This window comes from Pleurodeles waltl, chromosome 6, assembly GCF_031143425.1.
Source record: "Pleurodeles waltl isolate 20211129_DDA chromosome 6, aPleWal1.hap1.20221129, whole genome shotgun sequence".
In the NCBI taxonomy this organism is placed as follows: domain Eukaryota; kingdom Metazoa; phylum Chordata; class Amphibia; order Caudata; family Salamandridae; genus Pleurodeles; species Pleurodeles waltl.
In genome coordinates, this window is record NC_090445.1 from 1191651093 (window position 1) to 1191673239 (window position 22147).

General features: G+C 44.2%; 1 protein-coding gene across 3 annotated transcripts in view; it reads right to left on the reverse strand.

Annotated features, from left to right (window-relative positions):
- The window catches only part of PIK3AP1 (phosphoinositide-3-kinase adaptor protein 1), a 1392564-nt gene that overhangs the window by 388887 nt on the left and 981530 nt on the right, over nucleotides 1-22147 (reverse strand). The window lies entirely within an intron of this gene.

Consider the following 22147-nt stretch of genomic DNA (forward strand, 5'->3'; position numbering starts at 1 on the left):
ATTGCAAAATCTAGCTTCCTGCCAAATTCAGTGTAAATGCATTCATCAGTTTCTGCTGTAGTGCTTCTTAAGGAAGTCTATAGAAAATGCATTTGGATTTTGCGTTTTGGGATCCCCCCTCAAAAAGTAGCATCTTTTTGGAAAGCTTTGTGGAGAGTTGTAAAACAGGGCCATAGTTATTAGTGGGACAAAAAAAACGCATTTTCAATAGAATGCTGACCTAACTATAACTTCTCAGTGACGGCTGCTACTGGTAACATATATATATATATATATATATATATATATATATATATATATATATATACACACACATATATATTTCACTAGAAAAAAGCAAAGGTTACAGGGACGGTATAGTTGGGCTCACATTTCAAATGTACAAAACCATCGAAATTCAGCAGTTACAGTTAGTTATTTCAAGTAAGTATGACTCGCACCCCCACCATGCACATCAATAATGTTACTGTAAATATTACTGTGATGCTATCAATGATGCCTAGATGATGTGCATGTTGTAACCTTTGGTTTTTTAAGTGGGTTTTTATGTTTTTTTCACATTAAGTGATATTAATTACTTTACGTAAATTCAACCTCTGCCGTGCACACATTCAGCCATGCCCAGGAGGGGTTGGCTGCAGGGCCTGTGGCCAAACCCCTATAACCACACTATGCCATGCCACATATGGCCTCTGGCGTGTGTTGCGTGGATTAACAGCACGGCATGGCCATAGGCCAGGGTTTGCGGCCTAGCCCCAATAACCACCCACCCTGCACCTTTGGCCATGAGTGGCGGGGACTGGCGGCAGGACAGTGCTTAATTTGTAAATAAAAACGTGTCAGTGCCCAAAGCTCTCCTCTGAAACACTTGGCTGCTGCAGTTAAATGTGCAAACACAGAAAACTGAGGCAGTGTAATCTTTAGGCCATCTCGGGCCTCTTTAATCCATTTACAGCCACTCCCTGACCCTTCAGGTCACTCCTGCAGCTTTCTGCTTTCTCCCTTTGTAGAGCTTTTTCGTGTTTTCTCTTCCTCCAGCTTTCCAATATGTGTCTTTTGCTTGCAGGCAGCTTGAGGTAGAAAAATAAATGCCGGCCCTCAGAAATATGCACTGGTACCCCGCACCGGAAACTACCAGCTCAAATTAAGCACTGCCGTAGGACCTACACCCTATAACCACGCCAACCCTGTGCCACGCATGGCCTTCGAGTATGCTCGGTGGGTGTTGGCCACAAGACCGGGCCTTTGGCCAAACCACTAGAAACACCCAACCGCATGCCACTCATGATGTGCTTCTTTGTTTAGTGGAGATGTGATTATATTCCTGTGCATCAAGAACGTGTCTCCAAAATCAGGAGGAACAAGTGCTCAGGGGGCGTCCTTTTAGTAAGTTGTCCATCAAACTGGGAAAATGGCAGGAAGACGTTGCATACCACTAATGTATGGAAGGGGGGACAAAGAGGTAGGGTTTCTAGGCCATTTTACATACTTGTAGTTTTAAAAGGGAGGACACAATCTCTGGTTTCAGCAGCTGATTACAAGAAATAACCCACTCATTACAGTCACTACATGAGATGTTGTGCTCGAAAAAAGCAAGGATGCAAACACTTCCATCAAGGATTACAGATATCATTTCATGGTGGAAATGCAGAAATGAACACTGGCTTTGCCTTGGTCATGCGCAGGGACTGTGAGAGGAGCCTAAAGGCCCCTGTGGTCCCAGCTGTCTCCCCGTCTCCTGTGGGAGCTGGCACTGCTCCCGCATGCAGGGAGCTGCTGGAAATGCAGCTCCCTGCATGTCCGAGCAATACTTTAATCTCCTTCTCTGCCCACATGTCTGCACAGCTGTCACTTGCGGAAAGCAGAGTGTTTGCTTTTGCTTGGCAGGAGTTGTCACAGCTCCCGCCAAGCAAAAGAAGTCAGCTATCTTCCGAGGGTGGGCATCTCTGCAGATAGCAGTAGCTGGTCCTGGGGGGTGGTGATCCAGAGGGCTATGAATGACTCCATAAGAGGGAGCCAAATGGACCCCCTCCTTTGTGGTGCACAGACTGGCCCCAGGTAGGTGGTGGTCCCTGGGACCGTATATGGCCGTGGAGGGGGGGCACGCAGACCCCCTCCCTCTTTTTACAGAAGTAATTAGCCCCGAGGTGGTATTGGTCCTCCCTCATGTTTAATTTCTCCCTGGGGATGTGGTGGTCCCCATGGCTCTGACAGCTTCAGAAAGGGGGGGGGGGTCCGTGCAGTCTCTCTCCTTTTTCTTTGTAAAAAAACTCTAGGGAGGGGGTGGTCCCAGGCCCAGGGGGTCCATGCGCCCTCCCCCTACATAATTATTTCTAATGAGCCCTAGGGAGGTGGTGGTCCCCAGGGTATAAAAGAGCCCCTGGAGGATGGCCCTGTGCACCCCCTCCACTCTTCAATACAATCTGTGTGCCCCCAGGGCCTGACCCACCCAGGGGCTACATTAAAAACCTGCATGGGAGACCACGCTTGTTTTCTTTTTTTTTTAATTCACAGCGAAATTCACGAATATTAATAAATTTCACCATGCATTAAAAAAAGAAATGCCCTGGAGGGGTCCCAGGGGGACACAAGGACCAAGACTAGGTGTTTAGGGTATTCATACCCTGCCCCCTTTTCTTTTTCTATCCTTTTATTTTTGGGACTTGGCTGTAGCAGAGTCCGAAAATGGCTGCCAACACTTCCTGGCTGTAAATCTCTGCACAAGATCACGAGTATTCGCGAAGTTGGCACGACCCTAGATATACAAATTTGGATTTCCTTTAATTTCTTAAACTACTGAATGGATTTACACTAAATAACAAACAGGGCACTTTCTTGACCAAGAGCTACCTTTCTGCCAAATTGGTGTTATCTGTCCAGTGGTTCGGGCTGTAGTTGTGTCTAACATCTCTATGGAAAGTAACAAGTGGAAACACCCTTTTTTCTTGTCCCCCGGTTGAGGGATTGCCCTGAAACTTACCATGTACAAGACCCTAGAGGACACTTCTTTTTGGAAAATTTCATGAAGATACCGTCAACCGTGCCAAAGATATAGCCAAGTCAAAAAACACTTTTCCTTCGGAAACTAGGTCCTAACTAAAACTACCTACTGGCCAGTAGATTTTGTATATATAAATATATATATATACAAATATGTATGTATATATATATAAATATATGTATAAATATATGTGTGTGTGTGTATATATATATATATATATATATATGTATATATATATATATATATATATATATATATTATTATATATTGTGTCTGGACAAAGCTAAACCCCTCTGAAGAGCTCTAATGAGAGTGAAACATGTGTCAGGGGTTGCTTTACTCATTCCAGGTTGGCTTGGACGGTATTTGACGAGTCCAAAGCTGTAATACTGTGCCTGGAGTGGTAAATGGCTTTTGTCATTTTACAGCTCGGCGAGGATGACACTGTATCAATCCTATGCTTAAAGATTTTGCTGTACAAATGGCAAAAGACTTTGTCACTATCTAGCTCAGCGTGGATAGCACTGTGCTGATCCTATGCTTAAAAACTTTGCTAGATAAGCAGACATTTGAGGTGAGCAAATCTAGTGTTGCTGGTGTTGCAGGGTGCGCCTTACTAGAGCTGCTCTCCACCTAAAATTAGGAACTTCCCAGAGTTCTCCTTTGTTTTTTGCATATATATATATATATATTTAAAACCTGGTCGCCACTAGGTAGTTATAGTTAAGACCATTTTTTCCATAGACAGAGTGTTTTTTGTTTTGCCAATAACTTTGGTGCAGTTTGATGAATCTTCATGACATTTCCAAAACGTATACTTTGGTCAGTTCAGCTGCTGTCTTGAAAGTCTTGGGGTGATCCATCAAGCAGAGCCTGAGAAAAAGGGAGGGGTCCCATAACAGTTTTTTCCCATTCTACGTGAATAGGATTTTTCACACGCCTACAGCCCAAACCACTGAATGGAATTAACCCCTTTGGTGCGGGCGTCGGCCACTGGCCGACGCCCACACACCCTCCCTGGTGCGGGTCACGACCAGTGGCCGACACCAGGGAGGGGGCGGCGCGATGACGTCACAGTTTTTCCCCACCGGAGAAGGAGAGAAGCAGGTAAGCGTTCTCTCTTTTTCCGGTGGGGAAAAAAAGGCCAAAACGGCCTCCCCAGATGCCAGGGAGGCATCGATGGAAAGGGGAGACTCTCCCCTTTCCATCGATGCCTCCCTGGCACCGTTTCCTGGCCGTGGATCGCAGCGCGGCTGCGATCCACGGCCAGGAAACGCCCCTAGGCACCAGGGATCTTCTTTGGGGGGGTCAGCCCCCTCGTAAACGGGCCGCCCCCCCCCGGGGGCAATATTTAATATATTACACAATTTTGGGGGGCGATCGCACCCCCCACAATAAAAATAAAAAACGGAAAAAAATAAAAAATGGCGGGGTCGGCCCTTGGAACACGGGCCGACCCCAGGGGGGAAAAACAAACGTGTAGTTTTGCCTGGGGGGGGCGATCGCCCCCCCAGGTTAAAAAAAGAAAGAAAAAAAAAAAAGTTGGTGGTCAGCCCTTAGGGTGACCATCAATGGGGCCATTTTTTTTTTTATACATGTGTGCTTTTCCAAGGGCAAGCACACATGTATAAAAAAAAAAAAAGATTTGTGACTTCAGTGTCTTGTTTTCTTTCTCTCTCTCTCTCTCATATATATGTGTATATATGTATACACATATATATATAGATATATATAGATATAGATATATATATATATATATATATATATATATATTTTTTTTTTTTTCAGGACAAGCATTGCAGCGTCCATGTGCTGCTTTTCTGACTTGTTGGTGTGTATCTGGGCTTCTAACAACGCCCACCTCACGCCCATCACTACCACTCGTTCGTGGGCTTGCCCTTCAAAAATCCTTTGATGACATTGGAAAATGATTTACCTTTGTCCCTCCTTGGGGAGGTTTTGTTACCGCCTTGGCCATCGCCCCTGGTACAAGGCTAAGTGCACTTTTGCAGTTACGTTTAACTGCGAGCGAACTTCTTTTCCTTTTGTGTAACTCTTCACATGATGCTCATGGTGGCCGTGGCGCTGTGAATCGGCTCTCTTATGTGAAAGAGTTTAACTTTCAATTATCAATTTATGTGGCAAGAAAAGTTGGGTTAGGAGTTTATAACGCTAATAGCTCTAACTCGAGCAGATGCGAGACCCATTACATTGTAAATGCTTGTTATTCTTGTGTGTGTTGTTTTATAATGGTGAACAATTTCACTGCACTCCACGAGGACCGTGATCAAGACTCCTTGGTGAGTTGAAACACGTTGGTGGTTATTGACTGCAATAAAATACACTTTTATTTGTACTTCGTGGAGTGCGGTGACATTTTTCGGCATTAGATAATTTCTAGATTGGTCTTCTCTGTCACTGGGCACCGGCAGTGGAGTGTGCCGCCCAGCAACCCTTCAACCACTTTGTTTCTAAACATATATATATATATATATATATATATATATATATGCAACACAAATTGGTTAAAAAGACTGCTGCGCAGTGCACTCCACTGCCGGTGCTCAGTGATGGAGGAGAGCAACCTCGAAAATATTTTGTGAACAAGAATCTCACCGCACTCCACGAGGTTCAAATTGACATGTTTTATCGCAAGTATAAACAATGAAAGAAAAGAGGGACTCATTTACTGTGATCAAGAATCCTTGAGAGTCGAAACGCGTACGTGGCTGTTGCTTGCAATAAAAGATGTCAATTTGAACCTCGTGTAGTGGGGTGAGAATCTTGTTCACACAATATACATATATATATATATATATATATATATGCATGCATGCATGTCTTTTCTGTAGTGGCAGTTGCCATAAAGTAGCTGAGTGGATTAGTAAAGGCAAGCGTTACCTGCGCTTTAAAACAAATGTAATGCCAGGGGGACTATGGAGATATGAGTGGCACTTTTGCTGGGTAGTACTGAGGGAATTAGAAGAGGAGGTAATGGGAGGCAGAGCACAAAAATGACTGTTGCACAGGGTGTGTGGTAAGGTGAAGTAATACATTCTTTTTTTGTTTTTTTCAGTGTTTTCAGAAAATCTGCAGAATTGGAGAAGAAGCGAAGGTAAGGTGACAACATTTCCTGTTGTACACAACAAACATACGCACACGCAATTTTGTGACTATCTGCCTTCTACGTAGGCTAGTAATTTAGAGGGACAGTTTAGCCAGTTGCAGAGATGGCGTCTCGTTGGATGACTGCTGATCAAGCCCTAGCTCGGGTTATGGAGGACAGTTCTGATGTAGGCTCAGAGACTGAGACAGCAGACACTGAGACAGCATCTGAGGGAGAGGACAATGGGGCAGATTCTGTGAGTGATTTTTCAGTCGGCGGAGTCCCATCTGACGACACCTCTTCCAGTGAGTCTGAAGGAGACAATGACGACATCCGTGCTGTCCCTTCGCAAGCACATTCGGGGCAGCGGGACCACATTGGGTTAGCCGAACCCAGAGAGCACGTGCTTGCTGCCGCAAGCACAGAGAGAGTGCTCTCTTGGCAGCCCCCCTGTTTGGTTCAGCCCCAAATTCCACCTTTTACTGGTGACGCTGGATGTAAAGTCGATACAGCTAACTTTTTGCCAGTCGACTACATCTATCTGTTTTTGGATGTTGACTTTCTTCAGAAAGTTGTGCAGCAAACAAATTTGCGTGCAGACCAATTTCTGAGGGAGCGCGGAGGCACTCTAGGGCCCCGTTCTAGGGCACGCCAGTGGACTCCAACTTCGCTGGCAGAGTTGAAGATATTTTTGGGGCTTACGCTCAAAATGGGGTTAGTACAGAAACCCACCTTGCAGTCCTACTGGACGACTCGCACGGTTTGGGTAACTCCCATCTTCGCACCATACATGAGCAGAGATCGTTTTTTGCTACTGCAGCGCATGCTGCATTTCAATGACAATTCTGCTGCATTGCCCCGGGACCATCCAGATCATGACAGGTTGTTCAAAATTCGGCCTGTCGTGGAACATTTGTCTGCCAGGTTTCCAGAGATATATACTCCTGGAAAGAATATAGCAGTCGATGAGTCCTTGATCCTGTACAAAGGACGGCTGCTTTTCAGACAGTACATTGCGAGCAAAAGAGCTCGCTATGGCATAAAGCTGTACATGCTGTGTGAGAGCTCTACTGGCTATGTGTACAGCCTGAGAGTGTATACAGGGAAGGATTCTACCCTAAACCCTGTAGGTTGCCCTCCTGTGTTAGGGGTCACAGGTAAGATTGTATGGGAACTTGTCCAGCCACTTCTTCACAAAGATTATAACCTTTATGTGGACAATTTCTATACAGGAGTAGAGCTGTTCAGTGAGCTCTACAAAGCTGGCACTGTGGCCTGCGGTACAGTTCGTTGTAACCGCAAAGGATTCCCGCGGGAGCTTGTTTGCAAGAAGCTCCAGAAATCACAGAGTACTGCATTGCGTTCTAACGAACTGCTCGCAGTCAAGTTCCTAGATAGACGTGATGTATACGTGCTCACTACAATTCATGATGAGAGCACTTCTCCCATCACGGTTTGGGGTCAGATGGCCGAAGTCCACAAGCCCATTTGTATACTCGATTACAATAAGTACATGGGTGGAGTGGACAAGAACGACCAGGTTCTTCAACCATACAATGCGTGTCGTAAAACTCGCACTTGGTACAAGAAACTGTTTACCCACCTGATTCAGATGGCAACATATAATGCGTATGTTGTTTACCGTCAGACAACAACAGGAAGACTCATGACTTTCCTTGACTTCCAGTTGTCTGTAATTGAAAGCCTCACTGCTGTTACAGAAGAAGCAGCAGCCTCCACCTCATATGTTCTGGAGGATGTGGCAAGGCTGCAGGAGCGACACTTTGCTGATCGCATACCTAAAACACCCAAAAAGGATCGTCCATGTCGTCGCTGTAAAGTGTGCTCAAAGCATGGAAAGCGGCAGGAGAGTCGGTATTACTGTCCCCAGTGTCCATCACAACCAGGCCTCTGTATCCCTACTTGCTTTACGTTGTATCATACTAAAGCAAAGTTCTGGGAAATCGACTGAGGTTGAGCTGCTGTTGGGTAATCCTTTCAGTGGCAGTGCATGGATACCGAACGTCCATGGGCCACTGCTTCGTTAGGCAAGGAGCCACAGAATTTTACTTCATCATGGACTTCCTTTTGGCGTGGTCGGTGTTCTGTTCAATTAACATGCATTTTCTTCTCCCTACTGCATATACTAGTGGACAGAACATATGCCACATTGCCATGGAGTACCCTTTCTTCACCTGCATTTCTACCTTACTTTCAACAGTAGATATGCTCTCTCAGTTCGAGAAATCACTTTGTAGGGCATACTTGGAAGCCCCCAACTTGCTTCCACAAACTAGTATAGGTTCACTTGGCTATAATACAGGATTAGCCAGGACTCTGATGAGAACAGAGACATGGATGGGTAAGGAAAGCTTATGGTAGGAGTGACTTCACAGGGTTATTGCACAGGTAGAAGGCAGATAGTAAAGGTAGTACAGATGTACATCATCTACACTATGGATTCAAACCCATTGGTGCCATCCCAGCACTGAAGGAGAATGACTTGTATAGGTCAGTGTTTGACCTGCTTTTCATGTTCATCCTCCATCAGAACTTAGTAGATGTTCAGTTTGCTGTATAAGTGCATTATAGTCACATCACTGCACATAATGTTGGCTGGGACATATGCTACGTTCTCATGGACTCCCCTATGTACCAAACACTACCCTTTTCCATAGCCTATGACCTTCTCTTTAGGGAACATCATGAGAAATCCCCAGCATGTCTCCCTTAGTTTCAAAGGTAGATATGCTCACTCAGTTCGAGGAATCGCTTTGTACGGCATACTCGGACACCCCCAACTTGCATCCACAAACTGGAAGGAGTTGGATTTAGCGCAGAGAGTGCGTTAAAGGCTCATGAAAAACATGTCTTCCTGAGCCTCAGGTGGCTGTCACAGGAGTCATTAGTAAAGGTTTGTTACGCATGCATTTGGTAATGTTAAGGAAGAAGGAGGCAGGTAGCCTATGACCTTCTCTTTAGGTAACAGCATGAGAAATCCCCAGCATGTCTCCCTTAGTTTCAAAGGTAGACATGCACACTCAGTTCGAGGAATCGCTTTGTACGGCATACTCGGACACCCCCAACTTGCATCCACAAACTGGAAGGAGTTGGATTTAGCGCAGAGAGTGCGTTAAAGGCGCATGAAAAACATGTCTTCCTGAGCCTCAGGTGGCTGTCACAGGAGTCATTAGTAAAGGTTTGTTACGCATGCATTTTTTTTTAATGTTAAGGAAGAAGGAGGCAGTTACTTGACAGGTGGTAAAATGTAGTCAAACTTATTCCGTTCTGTGGCGTGTGAATGTGATGGGCCCTTGTCTGGCAGCGGTAAGTTAATGTGAGTGGAGTGATTGATTGGATTGGGCCCGTGGCTGGCGATATGAAAGGGTTGTTTGTCGTGCGTGAATGGCGTGTGAATGGACCATAAAGAGGTTGGTGCCTGGACGTGGCTTTATGGCCCACCTTCAGAAGGCTTGGTTTCAATATTCAGATACTTTGATAAGTAATCATGCTTTGAAACCATAATTTCTGGTGGTGCTAAAACCAACCAGTGTGAGTGGTGGGTTAACTTTAACAAACTAGTACCAGGGGAGTCCAAGGGTGCAGGACTTGCATGGCTCTCACCAGTTTTCCTTCACCCAGAATCCCCTTGAAATTACATTATGTGCTTAAAAAACACATTTCCTTGCATTTCAATGAGCAGAAGTCCAGGGATCTGCAGGGATCCTCAAAATTCCTACCACCCAGTGTTTCCCCACTTGTCCTGATAAAAACACAACCCCGCTTGTGTGCCTGCGCCTAGTGCATGCTTCAGGAATGAATCACTCCAGGGTTAACAGTAGACCTCAAGCAATGACTACCATTGACCCTTGTGTGATCCATTCCTGACGCGGGCGCTAGGCCTACCCACACAAGTGAGGTATCATTTTTATCGGGAGACTTGGGGGAACGCTGGGTGGAAGGAAATTTGTGGCTCCTCTCAGATTCCAGAACTTTCTGTCACCGAAATGTGAGGAAAACTTGTTTTTTTTGCCACTTTTTGAGGTTTGCAAAGGATTCTGGGTAACAGAACCTGGTACGAGCCCCGCAAGTCACCCCTCCTTGGATTCCCCTAGGTCTCTAGTTTTCAGAAATGCACAGGTTTGGTAGGTTTCCCTAGGTGCCGGCTGAGCTAGAGGCCAAAATCTACAGGTAGGCACTTTGCAAAAAACACCTCTGTTTTCTTCCAAAAAGTTGTATGTGTCCACGTTGCGCTTTGGGGCGTTTCCTGTCACGGGCGCTAGGCCTACCCACACAAGTGAGGTATCATTTTTATCGGGAGACTTGGGGGAACGCTGGGTGGAAGGAAATTTGTGGCTCCTCTCAGATTCCAGAACTTTCTGTCACCGAAATGTGAGGAAAACTTGTTTTTTTAGCCACTTTTTGAGGTTTGCAAAGGATTCTGGGTAACAGAACCTGGTCCGAGCCCCGCAAGTCACCCCTCCTTGGATTCCCCTAGGTCTCTAGTTTTCAGAAATGCACAGGTTTGGTAGGTTTCCCTAGGTGCCGGCTGAGCTAGAGGCCTAAATCTACAGGTAGGCACTTCGCAAAAAACACCTCTGTTTTCTTCCAAAAATTTGTATGTGTCCACGTTGCGCTTTGGGGCGTTTCCTGTCGCGGGCGCTAGGCCTACCCACACAAGTGAGGTATCATTTTTATCGGGAGACTTGGGGGAACGCTGGGTGGAAGGAAGTTTGTGGCTCCTCTCAGATTCCAGAACTTTCTGTCACCGAAATGTGAGGAAAACTTGTTTTTTTAGCCACTTTTTGAGGTTTGCAAAGGATTCTGGGTAACAGAACCTGGTCCGAGCCCCGCAAGTCACCCCTCCTTGGATTCCCCTAGGTCTCTAGTTTTCAGAAATGCACAGGTTTGGTAGGTTTCCCTAGGTGCCGGCTGAGCTAGAGGCCAAAATCTACAGGTAGGCACTTCGCAAAAAACACCTCTTTTTTCTTCCAAAAAGTTGTATGTGTCCACGTTGCGCTTTGGGGCGTTTCCTGTCGTGGGCGCTAGGCCTACCCACACAAGTGAGGTATCATTTTTATCGGGAGACTTGGGGGAACGCTGGGTGGAAGGAAGTTTGTGGCTCCTCTCAGATTCCAGAACTTTCTGTCACCGAAATGTTAGGAAAACTTGTTTTTTTAGCCACTTTTTGAGGTTTGCAAAGGATTCTGGGTAACAGAACCTGGTCCGAGCCCCGCAAGTCACCCCTCCTTGGATTCCCCTAGGTCTCTAGTTTTCAGAAATGCACAGGTTTGGTAGGTTTCCCTAGGTGCCGGCTGAGCTAGAGGCCAAAATCTACAGGTAGGCACTTTGCAAAAAACACCTCTGTTTTCTTCAAAAAATTTGGATGTGTCCACGTTGCGCTTTGGGGCGTTTCCTGTCGCGAGCGCTAGGCCTACCCACACAAGTGAGGTATCATTTTTATCGGGAGACTTGGGGGAACGCTGGGTGGAAGGAAATTTGTGGCTCCTCTCAGATTCCAGAACTTTCTGTCACCGAAATGTTAGGAAAACTTGTTTTTTAGCCACTTTTTGAGGTTTGCAAAGGATTCTGGGTAACAGAACCTGGTCCGAGCCCCACAAGTCACCCCTCCTTGGATTCCCCTAGGTCTCTAGTTTTCAGAAATGCACAGGTTTGGTAGGTTTCCCTAGGTGCCGGCTGAGCTAGAGGCTAAAATCTACAGGTAGGCACTTTGCAAAAAACACCTCTGTTTTCTTCAAAAAATTTGGATGTGTCCACGTTGCGCTTTGGGGCGTTTCCTGTCGCGAGCGCTAGGCCTACCCACACAAGTGAGGTATCATTTTTATCGGGAGACTTAGGGGAACGCTGGGTGGAAGGAAATTTGTGGCTCCTCTCAGATTCCAGAACTTTCTGTCACCGAAATGTGAGGAAAACTTGTTTTTTTAGCCACTTTTTGAGGTTTGCAAAGGATTCTGGGTAACAGAACCTGGTCCGAGCCCCGCAAGTCACCCCTCCTTGGATTCCCCATGGTCTCTAGTTTTCAGAAATGCACAGGTTTGGTAGGTTTCCCTAGGTGCCGGCTGAGCTAGAGGCCAAAATCTACAGGTAGGCACTTCGCAAAAAACACCTCTGTTTTCTTCCAAAAATTTGTATGTGTCCACGTTGCGCTTTGGGGCGTTTCCTGTCGCGGGCGCTAGGCCTACCCACACAAGTGAGGTATCATTTTTATCGGGAGACTTGGGGGAACGCTGGGTGGAAGGGAATTTGTGGCTTCTCTCAGATTCCAGAACTTTCTGCCACAGAAATGTGAGGAACATGTGTTTTTTTAGCCAAATTTTGAGGTTTGCAAAGGATTCTGGGTAACAGAACCTGGTCCGAGCCCCACAAGTCACCCCTCCTTGGATTCCCCAAGGTCTCTAGTTTTCAGAAATGCACAGGTTTGGTAGGTTTCCCTAGGTGCCGGCTGAGCTAGAGGCCAAAATCTACAGGTAGGCACTTCGCAAAAAACACCTCTGTTTTCTTCCAAAAATTTTTATGTGTCCACGTTGCGCTTTGGGGCGTTTCCTGTCGCGGGCGCTAGGCCTACCCACACAAGTGAGGTATCATTTTTATCGGGAGACTTGGGGGAACGCTGGGTGGAAGGAAATTTGTGGCTCCTCTCAGATTCCAGAACTTTCTGTCACCGAAATGTGAGGAAAACTTGTTTTTTTAGCCACTTTTTGAGGTTTGCAAAGGATTCTGGGTAACAGAACCTGGTCCGAGCCCCGCAAGTCACCCCTCCTTGGATTCCCCTAGGTCTCTAGTTTTCAGAAATGCACAGGTTTGGTAGGTTTCCCTAGGTGCCGGCTGAGCTAGAGGCCAAAATCTACAGGTAGGCACTTCGCAAAAAACACCTCTGTTTTCTTCCAAAAAGTTGTATGTGTCCACGTTGCGCTTTGGGGCGTTTCCTGTCGCGGGCGCTAGGCCTACCCACACAAGTGAGGTATCATTTTTATCGGGAGACTTGGGGGAACGCTGGGTGGAAGGAAGTTTGTGGCTCCTCTCAGATTCCAGAACTTTCTGTCACCGAAATGTGAGGAAAACTTGTTTTTTTAGCCACTTTTTGAGGTTTGCAAAGGATTCTGGGTAACAGAACCTGGTCCGAGCCCCGCAAGTCACCCCTCCTTGGATTCCCCTAGGTCTCTAGTTTTCAGAAATGCACAGGTTTGGTAGGTTTCCCTAGGTGCCGGCTGAGCTAGAGGCCAAAATCTACAGGTAGGCACTTTGCAAAAAACACCTCTGTTTTCTTCAAAAAATTTGGATGTGTCCACGTTGCGCTTTGGGGCGTTTCCTGTCGCGAGCGCTAGGCCTACCCACACAAGTGAGGTATCATTTTTATCGGGAGACTTGGGGGAACGCTGGGTGGAAGGAAATTTGTGGCTCCTCTCAGATTCCAGAACTTTCTGTCACCGAAATGTTAGGAAAACTTGTTTTTTTAGCCACTTTTTGAGGTTTGCAAAGGATTCTGGGTAACAGAACCTGGTCCGAGCCCCACAAGTCACCCCTCCTTGGATTCCCCTAGGTCTCTAGTTTTCAGAAATGCACAGGTTTGGTAGGTTTCCCTAGGTGCCGGCTGAGCTAGAGGCCAAAATCTACAGGTAGGCACTTTGCAAAAAACACCTCTGTTTTCTTCAAAAAATTTGGATGTGTCCACGTTGCGCTTTGGGGCGTTTCCTGTCGCGAGCGCTAGGCCTACCCACACAAGTGAGGTATCATTTTTATCGGGAGACTTGGGGGAACGCTGGGTGGAAGGAAATTTGTGGCTCCTCTCAGATTCCAGAACTTTCTGTCACCGAAATGTGAGGAAAACTTGTTTTTTTAGCCACTTTTTGAGGTTTGCAAAGGATTCTGGGTAACAGAACCTGGTCCGAGCCCCGCAAGTCACCCCTCCTTGGATTCCCCTAGGTCTCTAGTTTTCAGAAATGCACAGGTTTGGTAGGTTTCCCTAGGTGCCGGCTGAGCTAGAGGCCAAAATCTACAGGTAGGCACTTCGCAAAAAACACCTCTGTTTTCTTCCAAAAATTTGTATGTGTCCACGTTGCGCTTTGGGGCGTTTCCTGTCGCGGGCGCTAGGCCTACCCACACAAGTGAGGTATCATTTTTATCGGGAGACTTGGGGGAACGCTGGGTGGAAGGGAATTTGTGGCTTCTCTCAGATTCCAGAACTTTCTGCCACAGAAATGTGAGGAACATGTGTTTTTTTAGCCAAATTTTGAGGTTTGCAAAGGATTCTGGGTAACAGAACCTGGTCCGAGCCCCACAAGTCACCCCTCCTTGGATTCCCCTAGGTCTCTAGTTTTCAGAAATGCACAGGTTCGGTAGGTTTCCCTAGGTGCCGGCTGAGCTAGAGGCCAAAATCTACAGGTAGGCACTTTGAAAAAAACAGCTCTGTTTTCTATAAAAAAAATAGGATGTGTCCATGTTGTGTTTTGGGGCATTTCCTGTCGCGGGCACTAGGCCTACCCACACAAGTGAGGTATCATTTTTATCGGGAGACTTGGGGGAACATAGAATAGTAAAACAAGTGTTATTGCCCCTTATCTTTCTCTACATTTTTTCCTTCCAAATATAAGAGAGTGTGTAAAAAAGACGTCTATTTGAGAAATGCCCTGCAATTCACATGCTAGTATGGGCACCTCGGAATTCAGCGATGTGCAAATAACCACTGCTCCTCAAAACCTTATCTTGATCCCATTTTGGAAATGCAAAGGTTTTCTTGATACCTCTTTTTCACTCTTCATATTTCAGCAAATGAATTGCTGTATACCCAGTATAGAATGAAAACCAACTGCAGGGTGCAGCTCATTTATTGGCTCTGGGTACCTAGGGTTCTTGATGAACCTACAAGCCCTTTATATCCCCGCAACCAGAAGAGTTCAGCAGACAAAACGGTATATTGCTTTCAGAAATCTGACATCGCAGGAAAAAGTTACAGAGTAAAACATAAAGAAAAATGGCTGTTGTTTTCAGCTCAATTTCAATATTTTTTTATTTCAGCTGTTATTTTCTGTAGGAAAACCTTGTAGGATCTACACAAATGACCCCTTGCTGAATTCAGAATTTTGTCTAGTTTTCAGAAATGTTTAGCATTCCGGGATCCAGCATTGGTTTCATACCCATTCCTGTCACTAACTGGAAGGAGGCTGAAAGCACCAAATATAGTAAAAATGGGGTATGTCCCAGTAAAATGCCAAATTTGTGTTGAAAAATGTGGTTTTCTGATTCAAGTCTGCCCGTTCCTGAAAGGTGGGAAGCTAGTGATTTCAGCACCAGAAACCCTTTGTTGATGGCATTTTCAGGGAAAAAACCACAAGCCTTCTTCGGCAGCCCTTTTTTCCCATTTTTTTGGAAAAAACAAAATTTTCACTGTATTTTGGCTATTTTCTTGGTCTCCTCCAGGGGAAACCACAAACTCTGGGTACCATTAGAATCCCTAGGATGTTGGAAAAAAAGGACGCAAATTTGGCGTGGTTAGCTTATGTGGACAAAAAGTTATGAAGCCCTAAGCACAAACTACCCCAAATAGCCAAAAAAGGGCTCAGCACTGGGGGGGAAAAGGCCCAGCAGCTAAGGGGTTAAACCAAATTTGGCAGAAAGCTAGGTTTGGTTCAGAAAGCATGCTTTTGTGATTTGGTGTAAATCCGTTGAGTGGTTTTAGAGATATGGAAAGGCATCCTCCGCAGATCCAGCTGTCCCCATGCTGATGTCTGATTGGCTGCCAACACTTAAACAAGAAAGTGTTGGTAGACATTTTGGGATTCAGCTTTAGCTGAGTCCCGGATAAAAAAGTAAAAAATTAAGAAAAGGGCCAAGGTAGAGTCACCGTGACCCATTAGCTCTGGTGCTGGAGTCCGAGAGGGATCCCCTGGGCTTAAAATGCATTTTGTAAATATTTTCGGTGGGGGCCATGGTTGTTCTGTGGATCCACTGGATTTTTTTTTTAAAGTAATACACTAGCGCCTCCTCCTCACAGCCTCAGGGACAATCACCTCCTTGGGGTGAAATAGATAATGCAATATGGGGGGGCACAGCCACGGGACCGCCAACTCCACAGGGCTAATAACTAATTGAATGCAGGGAGCTGCTCCTCCCTGGGGCTATTTTACATTGGAGGCGGGGGCCAGGTTGCCCTAAGGTAACTATAGCTCATGCCCTCGTCATGTACTGCTAATTACTCCACAAATTATGGCACGCATGACACTTTTGAAACCATCACTTATAACATTTGCATTAACATTTTTGGTGAAAAAACCTTAGGGCATGAGTTACAGTTACTTGAGATAACTCTAACAGGTGAATTTCTATGGTTTTGTATGTTTAAAATGTGAGCCTAACTATAATGTCCCCGTAACCTTTGTTTTTTTTAGGTATATATATATATATATATATATATATATATATATATATATATATATATATATATATACAAACACTACTGGTGTTGGTTGTCTTGTTTGGTTTGGTAATAACTTTGGCCCTGTTTGAAGAACCTTCAAGAAACTTTGCTGCCTTCTGGAAAGTTTCAGGGTGATTTGTCAAGAGAGGCTGAGAAAAAAGGGGGAGTCCCACAGACCTCTTTACACATGGCTACAGAAAAACTGCTGAACTAAATCACACCAAATTCGTCAGGAAGCTAAATTATGGTCAGCAGACTGTGCTTTTTGCGATTTGAGGTAAATCTGTTCAAAGGTTTTCGAGAAATTAAGGGTAAAAAATGATTGTATATTTGGAAGGTTGGGCTTGTGAGAGTCCAATAAGAGTCCCGTGGGAGCCTTCGGGAGTGCACAATTCAAAATGGAGCCCTGTGATTGGTCAAGAGGCTTGTTTTTTCCTTGAAACTTTATGCTCTCACAAGAGGCTCTCTCAAGACTCTTGAGAGCAAGCACTCCGTCTGGCTGGCTGTTGGAATGTTAGAAATAAAATGGCAGCCATTATTGTTTACCGTGGAAAATGTGAGGGGTTTTGGAAATGAAACAAAAAAGGTATACAATTGACACCAGAAAGGCATGCTACCCCTCTACATTTAGAGAACAACTGTTTAAGGGATAGCTGCTGCATATAAATGTATATTATTTTTAACTCATTTTTACAATCTTGCATCACTCCTGAAGGATTTTGAATAGTAAAAAGGAGTAAATGACTTCACAAATTCACTTCATTAATAGGAATGCATATTGTAGTCATTATTTTTTAGAGCAAGTGTGTAAGAGATATCTACAGTGATGAGTAGATGGTTAATTTCTATTTGGCAAAAATGTTAGTCTTGTGAGACTCTTGTGCAATCGTAGTACAAAAAAAGGTTACACAAGATCTGCTGCCTATAAATTATACCTATCACAACAGAATATGCTCAGTGAAAACGCAAATTCCATTATAAAAGTACGCTCTCATGAGAGGTTCTCAAGTGTTAAGCAGCAAACACTGCCCCACAGAGTGGCAGAGGAGGATTATCTGTTTGGTCTTGCTAAAGTCTTGCAAGAGTCACCCACACTATATATAAGAGCATCATGGCTCTTGCGAGTGTCTAGAGAGAGAGTCATGAAGAAGAAAACAACATAGCATAAACAACATACATAATAAAGTATAAGGTAGCTCTAAAAAACTTTTTCATGTGACATTTTCAACAACTGTATTTTTTACATTTTTAATTGTTTTTGTCTTATTTGTAGGTCTTGGCTCTAGACAGCCCACATGCCCTGTCTGGAACCGAGACATGCTGTATCTACATAGTAGCTTCAGCCCACCTATAGCCTTACAATTTGCTGGCACCATCGTTGCTCCATTTTGCGTTCTCCCCATTTGTCAAGGGCATGCATACGTCATGCTTCTTCTGGTGTTTAGTCTTCCCTGAGCGCACTACCCAACTATTGCTAAGCATATGCAGTGGCCATTTTCTTCCATTGTTTCAGGACTACTATTTTTGTTTTCAAATGAGCGACGGTCCCGCCACAGGTTAGGAGCGCTGGTGTTTTAAGGAAAGTTAACAAGCGCATTTTTTATTGTTAGAAGACATAAATAACATTTTGTATGTTGCACCAGAGCCTTGTTTTGTTTTTCACCTTGTAGCACACAGCAAGAGCACTTGTGATTTCAGCTGCGCACTCCGACGCACATTTTTCACTTTGTTTACTGAAATAATTAACTGCAGTTAAAAGGGCAATAGCTGCACAAGGAGAACATTGCATTCTAAAAGTGACGGGATAGTTATGTTATGGAATGGGAATTGCCAGAATTATAAGTTCATCTATTACACACACATACACACAGATAAACATGCAGGATCCATTAGTAGTGTTCATTTAGGCCTGTTAATTGCACAAGCAGACACAAACACGCAAACACAGAGCAGACACAGCAGCAAGATCCTGGAACATTGTTCATTTAAATTAATCTATGACACCCGCGCAGGATTCTGTAACCGTATTTGCTTATTGCAGACACGTGCACACATCAGCAAGCAACGCTATTCATGTTACATGCACGGGATCCTACAACAGTGTTCAATTCTTATACACCACTGGGACTCCAAGGTATACATGCTCCTTACATACTTCTAGGACTCCAAGGTACAATCACTTCTTACTCACTAGTGGGACTACACACTTCAAACACACCACTTGGATTTCATGGAACATGCACTTTGTTGCACAATGGAGTACAGGCCAGGCACTGCGGTCAGCAGGAAGATTATTACTATCATGGGAGGCGGGTGTGGCAGGACGGGTGGTCCTTTGTTGCACACAGTTGTGCAGAGTGATAGTCAGATGTGCTGATGTTTCTGCAGGTGTGATGGGCAATGGGTCACTCAACCCGGTTTGTGTCACTGCACACATATTGAATTGATACTTGGACCTGCTCACATCAAGTTAAGGTGCTCTCGGTGCTCCATGTGTCAGGCAGTTTAAAAAAAAAAATTAACAGTGACTTTTAGATGGAAGCGTGCCCTAGCAGTATCACTGTATTGTAATCCATGCACTCTTAGAAAGTCCATAGTTTTAGCGTGTCCACACCCACTGGTGTGAGCCTTGTAACAAACACTGACAATTAAATGAGATGCAGTAGCAGTCTCTTCAAGTGTAGCCCTCCTATAACAGAATGATGTCAAACCACATATAAAGTAGAGTGTGCCATGAATCCTCTCAAGCACAGCTAAATGTATGCATGGTTTGCTGTGATTTTGGATGCATTTGTTTTTAAGAAGCCTCTGATAGGAAATGTTTTTGATAGTTGTAATTACTAGGTAGGCTGACTACAACTTGTAAAGGATTTTTCTTTTTTTAACAAAGTGATATTTTAATTTGAAACTGTTTATATGCCCATAATTGGCCGAAGGTATATTTAATATGTTGTTTTTTTTTCAAATTGGAAATGACTCATTCTTTTCAGGACACCTTAATAAACTGTTTAATAGTATTTTGTTCCACTGTCTGTGTTGGCAAAAACAACTTTTAAAACCATAAATTCAGTTGTGTTGCGTGTGGAATTCCAAATGTCTGAAAACAGAGGCAACTGATAAAGTTTAGAGCTGCCAAGTGGTTCCATGTCATACATGACTCTACCAACCAGTTCCTATTTCCTAGGCAACAGATTGTTTTATATTGGAATTTGTAGGTTCACTTTTAACATTGTAAGTCAGAGCTAAACGATCTCAGCACGTGAATCACTGTTAGTTAAAAAGCCAGGATATCTGATTGCACAGACAAGGCAGCTTCAGCATTTATTTCAAGGAACGGTTCCAGGTGGGACTCAGTGCATTCTGGTGGTGCATGTAGTCTTTCTCATTACAGTCGTTCCTCTGGAGGGCTGTAGCTTGGTCAGTAAGATTGGAGTAGTGCGAGAGCTATATGCATTGGCAATGTAAATGCATTTGGGCATGGCTCTGGGGCTGTTCTTATTGATATACAAGATGTATTAACATTGCCAATGCCTATAGCTTGAAGATTGCCAAGACCTATTGGCACTGGCAATGCTTGTTTTAAAAAGGGATAGAACAAAAACACAAAACTGGGAGTAAACAAAACAGCATCTCTTTTAAAACAAAAAGGAGAAAAATGTAGAAAAAAATGTTCAAAAACATACTATCTAACTGGGCATTTATGATACTGAACAAGCCTGTCATGTGCTCTCCTGCTTGTCTCAGATGAAAAAATAATCTTGCATAAACAGCCAAAAAGTACTTTGTTCAGATATGCTGGATTGCTATAGGCTTGCACTGTGAGTACTTGGGCAGGCACACTGTCACTAAATTGGAAAGATATGGATGCCCTTGAGGAGTTACCAAGGTCTGACATGCGAGAGGGCATCGAGATCGTAAAATACAGAGAACTTTCTTAATAACTGAAATACAACAATACATCAACTGTGTTTGTACTTTATACAACACTTCTCATGTCTTACTTTCTTCAAAATGACCAAAATACACTGTTATGAAGTAAATTCCAAATATACGATCTTGTTAGTGGATTATTAGAGCCGGACAGGAAGCACAGTCCCCTCATAGTGCACACTGGGGATTGTGTGTTTGGCTCCCACGACTGTCTTGCAAGAGCAGTAAATTTGTAAGCAAAATAATTGATGGATTATACATACTATACAGGCTTCTCAGTGACAATGTTAACATCTTAAACAAAAAAAATACACAGCAAATCATCAGTTATAGTTAGCAGAACTAACTGTAATGCATCCCCTAAGGTAACTATAATTCACGCCCTTGTCATGCACTGTTATTTACCCCACATATTACATCACTCATGACATCTTCTCGACATCATTGATAATATCACTGCAACATTTGCAATAAAATTATTGATAAGAAGACTGTGCATGGGGGGTGCAAGTTATAGTTACCTTAGGGCATGAGTTATAGTTTCTTGAGAAAACTGTAACTGCTGAATAAAACAGAGGCTAGGCTGGTTGAAAAAAATGAAAAATACAGTACAGCACAACATGACCTTAATGATGTGATTGAGATGTTGTCCCTTATTCGATAATAAGGCTGCCACTTCAATTTTCATTTCAGAATATGACCTCTTAATCAGAGGATAGGGGTATTGATATATTCATACTCATTAACCTGTTTGACTATTGACCAAACAAACATGCTACTCAGCCGGTGTGTCAGGTTTAGGGACACCAATGGACATCGATATTGATGGACATTTACATATACCTTCCCATTAGTCACTTCAGGTTGTGATAAATACACACGATACAGGAACTGGAGGTTAGGTTTGTGACATCAGTTTGTTTTTTCTAGAGATCCCTTCCTCGCAGACATGCTGATGCTGTTCTGGGACTCCTATCCGGCTCCGTAGGTTTGCCTCGAGCATAATTGTTTCTCAATAAGTCGGTCTGGCCTTTTTGCAGATCTGGGTCCTCCACAATAGCACCCGCTTTCCTCGGGTCCTAGCCTGTTTCGCTCAGTACAGACTCTCGTCCCAGGCTCAGGTCAATGTACCTTTTAAGCAGCATGTGTGCACCTAGACTTCAGGCTGATTTTTTTCTACCTGCGTTTTTCTACCTGGTGTTCAGCTAGGTTTTTTCCTTCCTTGGGGGTTCGCGCATTTTATCCATAGACACCGCTTTGCATGGTCTCTTTGCAGGTTCACACAGCATTTTTGCTCCACTTTTCCCTTGCAGAGGTATGGTGCAAACACTTGCACATTAAATTTTCGTTTACAGAACCTTGTGTTCCTTTGGGCAATTCAGATGGCTCTGTCTGCACATGTTCAATCTGTTTTGAGCACACTTTAATTATTCCTAAAAAGGTGTTTTTGTCTTTATTCTCTTCCATATATATATATATGTAAATGGATTCATTATTTATTTTACAAGTTCTTCTCTCTTTCATTGTCCTGAGAAGGTCCATATTTGACAGGGGCCTGAACGTGTTGACATCTTGTACTGGAGAAGGTCTTCAATTCAGTAACAAGACTTACAAAATATGTGGGACTCACACTGAATGACTCTGGACGACAGTGTCCTTGTGTGTTTCTTTGTGG